Here is a 6,505-nt window from a genome sequence, read left to right on the forward strand (position 1 = left end):
GATTTATCCTCAAACGAAATTTGCAAATTTTCGCAAAAATTGATGGCTAAAACTATGGCCAAACTTCTGATATCGATATCTCGCTTATTTTTTAGAGTAAACTTAAGTTATTGCACACTAGTGTACGCAGAATTTTCCCCAGATTCCAAATCTGGGATTTAAATTTAGATCCGACGACAGATAACTTAGTTATGGCCGATCAAAGTTTCGGAAAGTTGATTTTCATTTTTCCTCATTTTTCGTAATTTTTAAAGTTAAATATCTCGAAAACCATTTGAGATATTGAGATGCGGTTTGCGCCATTCTTTTTCTCAGCTCATTCTACGTAAGAAAATGTTTTCAAAAGCCCAAAATACGATAATCGATTTTTCGCGAAAAAAAATTCCGACTCAAACGATGAAAATTTTTCATTTTTTTTATTTTTGGCCATAACTCGTAAACTATTTGTCCGATAGATCTCAAATTTGGCCAGTAGATAGATTTCGAACTCCTCTTTTGACCGATGTGTAATTCAATGCTATTAAACGTCGTTTTCATTTTGAAAACATTGATTGAAAATCACCCTAAAATGATGTCTTCAAAACAGTTTTTGGCCAATACCTCGTTTATTTATTAAGCAAACTCAACAAATTTGGGTCTCATTTTACGCAGAATTACACGCTGAATCCAAAAATATGATAATATTTTAAAATTTGTCAATAAATAACCGAGTTATGGCCGTTTGAAATTTTGGGTTGTCGCCAGAGGGTCAAATTTTCGAAGGTTTGAAACAATTCATGCTTGATATCTCGGAAACTATTTGAGATATTGGAATGCGGTTTGCGGCATCGTTTTTCTCGCAATTTTTTAAATAAGAAATCGTTTTCAGATTTTCCAAAAGTCAAAATTTGCAAATTTTCGCGAAAATTCATGATTAAAACTATACCAAATGTCTCATATCGATATCTCGCTTATTTTTTAGAGTAAACTTGAGTTATTATACACCAGTGTACGCAGAATTTTACGCAGATTTCAAATCTGGGATTTAAATTCAGATCCGACAACAATTAACTGAGTTATGCCCGATCAAAGTTTCGGATAGTTAATTTTCATTTTTTTTCATTTTTCCCAATTTTCAAAGTTAAATATCTCGAAAACTATTAGAGATATTGAGATGCGGTTTGCGCCATCGTTTTTCTCGGCTCATTTTACGTTAGAAAAAGTGCTTAAAAGCCCAAAATTCGATAGTCGATTTTTCGCGAAAAAAAGTTGCGACTCAAACGATGAAAATTTTCCATTTTTTTTATTTTTGGCCATAACTCGCAAACTAGTTGTCCTATAGATCTCAAATTTGGCCAGTAGATGGATTTTAAGCTCCTCTTTCGACTGATGTATAATTCAATGCTATTAAACGTCATTTTCATTTTGAAAACATTGATTGAAAATCACCCTAAAATAATGTTTTCAAAACAGTTTTTGGCCAATACCTCGTTTATTTATTAAGCAAACTCAACAAATTTGGGTCTCATTTTACCCAGAATTTCACTCTGAATCCAAAAATATGATAATTTTTTAAAAATTTTCAACAAATAACCAAGTTATGGCCGTTTGAAATGTTGGGTTGTCGCCGGAGGGTCAAATTTTTGAAGGTTCGAAACCATTCGTGCTCGATATCTTGGAAACTATTAAAGATATTGAGATACGGTTTGCTCCATCGTTTTTCTCGCGATTTTTTACATAATAAATAATTCTTAGATTTCCAAAAGTCGAAAATTTGACTTTTTTAGAAAAAATGCACGACTAAAACTGAGGTCGATATCTTATTGATTTTTAGGGCAAACGTGCGATATTTGAGCTTACATTACCCAAAATTTCGCGCAGTTTCTAAAATTGTACTCGAAATTTACGTACGACAACAAATAACCGAGTTAAACTGTTTTTCTCAGTTACAGATGACTTTTCCATTTTTTTTTATTCAGAGACTTGTCGCTTCGCTAGAGACAAAGGAGCAGCCTCTCAGAGGAGCGTGCGAGTTCTTTTCTCTTATTCAGTGTTAAAAAGTCTCGTTCTTTGTAATTCAGTGTATGTCGAATGGGAGTTTTTGTGACATCACTAATAGTTGAGGTCGAGTTGAAAAGTCGATTTTATTCGCGGCGCAGATGTCTGCCATCAATTGCAGCCTGTTATGTTATTCATCCCGAAGCATTCTGGCGATAAACCGATTTACTGTCGTCTTTAGCTGATAAACCTGGAAGCTTTAATAGCCTATCGTGATCTCGAGGGTAACAGCGCCGTTTAATATTAAGTGAAGTGTACAAAACGCTGCGGTAGAAAAGGATTAACTCTCGAAATAATTTAAGTATTCATTTTCAATGTGCATAAGTCAAAGCTGATAAGTTGAGAAACGCGCCAGATGTTACGTTAAATAGACCACCCCGCAGGATATTGGATTTAGAAAGGAATAAATTTTAATTTCTCTCTCGTCTTAAGATAATTAACTTTTTTCCCGGTGCGAAATTATCGAGAACAGACGTCCGTCCGTCCAAGTCTCATGTGATGAAGAGCAAATCGAGCTAAAAAAAGAGACAATGTTCGAAGCTTTTAGTATTCATGGCACGAGACTGGCTTTGGAAGCTCCATCAATATTCACAAGGTATTGCGTTCAAAGTTGTCTAATGGAATGTGGCCGCTGCCGCAGTCATGAAGTGTCTGTCTTTTCTCGATGATGACCTAATGACATCCTGCTACAGTCTAACTTACACGAGTATAAATTGTTTTACTACCCTCGGCATTATACAATATCTCCCGGGCGAGCGCTTTCTCAAAGAGAGAGAATCCAATATAAGGGATTGGATATAACGGAATAAAAAAGTTATAAAATGGCGGTATATCTCTATAACAGTCTCGGTACCGCAATAAAACCGATCCTTAAAACGCACTCCCAAAATATGATCATTTGCACAGTTCTAACGACCGGAGGCGTAATGCAAATTGTTGATCAAACTTGCCCACACTATCAGAATTAACCAATTACCGCCCATTGTCCTGTATACAGGATAATTTTGAAATAGAAGCGGGAAAAAATCTATTACAGCTTATTGTAAATAAAGGAAGTTGGCAAGTTTCGTTTTTTAAATTGCTGTCTCAGTTTTAAGAAAAAATTTAAAGCAATTGATTCCATCTTTCATGCTACGCCAATGATTACTAAGGTTACTAAGGTTACTATACATATGTACATCATTAACGAACAAAATGCTCTGCCGTTGTTGTTAAGGTTATTTTGTGCATATCAGTGGCGCCGAGTAAGGTCTAGATTTTGGAATTTTTACCTTTACCTTAAAATTAATAAAATTTTCCGTAAAGGCGTGATTATTTTTTCGCCAATATTTCAAAATCACCCTGTATAGTAATAATAGGTCGTAAATTATGCTGTCCTATGCAGGTGTCCCAGAACTCGTGACTCAAAGAAAAAATGCTTTGGAGGCAACAATTCTGAACCAAAGTTTCGAAACAAAAATTTTTTATCTCAAAAAATAACCGAGTTGAGACGAAAAAACGGTAGCCAATCCCGAAGCAGAACAGTATTTGAAAATCGGTAACTATGGACACATACTATCTTTCATTGGTCAAATGAACATTACACTCTGGTTGCCTAGGATATTTTACTCCATCTCTATAATAGGCGTCTGGGATTGGTTGTTAATATTTTATCGTCTCTCGAATACTATTAAACTTAATCTATTTTTGTTTTGAAATTAACCATCTGTATTGCTGTCGGCACCCTCCTTTGCTCTATGGGTCATGAGTTCTAGGACATCCTGTATACAGGGTCCGGCAACACTTGTGTCCACCCCTAAAATCGTCTTTAATTTTAAAGATAAAATTTTGAAACTTCGCATACGCTCATAGTTGACAAAGCTCTAGAAGCTGACGCAAAAATTTATTTTTTATCACGGTTTGTTTGGCGTCGCGACGCCTAAGAAGTATAATTTTTAGCGATTTTTGAGTTTTTGCGGAAAAATTCGCAAATTCAATTTTTTTTCAACATAACTGTGATGCAAATATCTGAGTTTTTATTTTAAATCTAATGCAAATTGTGTTTAAAATTTGCGAAATAAACATTGTTTTATCAAGTTAGTTTTCAATATTATGACAGCGCATTGGCAAACTACGTTTACACCAAAATTTCACAAGTCACTTCATTCACTCTTATAAAGGTTAATTTTGATTATCACGGGCATGTTGCACTTTATGGACACCAGAATTCATTAATTTACATCGACAAGACGACAATTTCACCAAGTAATACTTTTGTTACAATCTAAAGCGAACCAAAGGACAGATGTCATTTGTGACACAAGAAGTTGACAGATGGGTGTAAACGTAGTTATCAATTTTGACGTAATAAAATTGGAAACTAACTTGATAAAACAGCATTTTTTTCTCTAACTTTGAAGACAATTTACATTGAATCTAAAATGACAACTGAGATATTTTTAACACATTATATTGAAAACTAGGTGGCCCTCGAAATTCTGTAGACTCGCTTTTTTCGTGGACCTCGCTTTTCCGTGGCGTTGCATATTAATTTGAAATTGTTTATTTGTTAGATTAAGAAACAAAAAAGGCGAGTTTTACAGAATTCCGAGGGCCATTTTGTAAAATTTTAATTGTATTTTGTCATTTAACATTTAGCAAAGAAAGTTTTAAAAATATTTTTTGTTTTTTGATTTTTGAAACTCTGATACAAATAACTACGCATGGCAAAATGAAGAATTTTCTGAAAATATTAGAGAAAAAACAGACTGAAAGGTTTAAAAAAAATAACCAACGGACTTCGCTATTAAAAATTTAACAGTACTACGCTGTTGATAATTTTTGTTTATGACGACAGTTCAATTCATAGAATTCCACAGTAATTAAGGCGATTTCTAAGTTAGTGTCCGCTAAGTCATAAAATGGTTGGAACCCATGACAGGTCTCACACCTTCTCAAACGCAAAACCGACAGCAAAAAATTGAACAAATTTTGTAACTTCAATTATCCCCGATAACATCATTGCTACTTCAATATTCTATTTATTTTGTATTATTTTATTTCTATGTTTATATGAAAATGTAGGCAGAAGGCGAATTCTGTTATTCTTGACAACCTTTTTTGGATAAGTTTTGTTACTGCTGTTCTATTATCAATACCGTTTAGGTGGTTTATTGTTTTCCTTTTCCAACCCCTGTTATCATAAGTTATGAACGAAGATGAAAAACACTTAATCGAGAGTCGTACCCGTACCACATTCACAAAAGAAAAGGGTAAATAGGATGTGATTATTACTGATTTACAGCAGCTCCATTTTATGGTTTAGAGGACACCAACTCAGAAATCGCCTGTACCTTCCAAAATATTCTTTTTTTTTACCGAAATAAGGACCTAAAGAACTCATTTAGCACACCCAAAGCAAATAATTGTATCCGAAACATGCATGAAAAATCGTATTTTCTTGTAAATTGAGAGTACGGTTTCGTAATTAATTAATGTCAAATTATGTTTTTTTCAGAGCTCGGACTGATTTTAATAAGTGGAGATTCTTTCAAAGAAAAGAAGCCGCTACCGTAAACTATATTTTATGTATTTAAACATTTTGTATAAACATCGTGTAATTGTAGATGTACGGTTTGGGGTTTGTCCAAAGGTTCTGTTTTTTTTTTGTTGAACTACAATAAAACGACCATCAAGATGGTCAGTTTTTTCTGGTGAGAAAGGGTGTGGAGTGATCTCGATACTTGTCGTAAATAACAAAACTAATTAAGAATCATGTAGTGTGATGGTTTACTCTTTTTGTGTAATGAGTACCCCAATTAAGCCATACATACTTGCATTTTTAGTCTCCCTAATATCTACTGCTTTAGAACGATTAAAAATCGGCCGAGTCGTAAATAGTACTTAGTTTTGGGGTATTTATGTTCAACGATTCTGTTTTTTTTAAACTAAAATAAAACGACTATCAGGACGTCCGATCGCATTTTTTATATAGGTTTAGCATTCTTTATCTCTTGTTATTTTATTGTTTTCTTGGAGTTCATATTTGTTTATCAGTTCAATCGTAATGAACATTATTTTATTCGATCGTACATCATTAATTCCATCAGTTCCTCTCAAAATACTACAGACCCCGCGAAAGAATCGAACAACATTCGAAGCTCGGCTATGAACTTCTAGTTGTCGGTACCAAATAATGATTTTATGGCTTAATTGGGGTAGTCACTACCCAATAGAACAAAACCACCAAATAGCAGATTCTAAAATTTTCTCATTGTTAAAGACATCGGTAAAATTCGCTTAATTTGTTTAATCCCTCTAATATCTGCTGTCTCACAACGATTAAAAATTTGACCGAATCGTAAATGTTCACCAAAATTTGAACTCGTCGCGTCAATTTAATTTATCTGTTGAAATATTGTTAACTGCAAGTATATAGTATCCTTTTTACGTCTGCTTTGACTTTCGATAAGATTGTGCAAATCTGTTT

At 33.8% G+C, this 6,505-nt stretch overlaps 1 non-coding gene across 1 annotated transcript; it reads right to left on the minus strand.

The window, feature by feature from the left end:
- Positions 1–2,021: 2,021 nt before the first annotated feature.
- Positions 2,022–2,098, minus strand: LOC148166632 (small nucleolar RNA SNORD36). The gene has a single exon (XR_015771054.1). It is a non-coding gene; the product is annotated as a small nucleolar RNA SNORD36 (small nucleolar RNA).
- Between the last annotated feature and the right edge of the window lie 4,407 nt (positions 2,099–6,505).

The sequence above is a fragment of the Gnatocerus cornutus genome, unplaced genomic scaffold, assembly GCF_029298725.1.
Source record: "Gnatocerus cornutus isolate USDA-ARS CGAHR unplaced genomic scaffold, icGnaCorn1.1 ctg00000023.1, whole genome shotgun sequence".
Lineage (NCBI taxonomy): Eukaryota > Metazoa > Arthropoda > Insecta > Coleoptera > Tenebrionidae > Gnatocerus > Gnatocerus cornutus.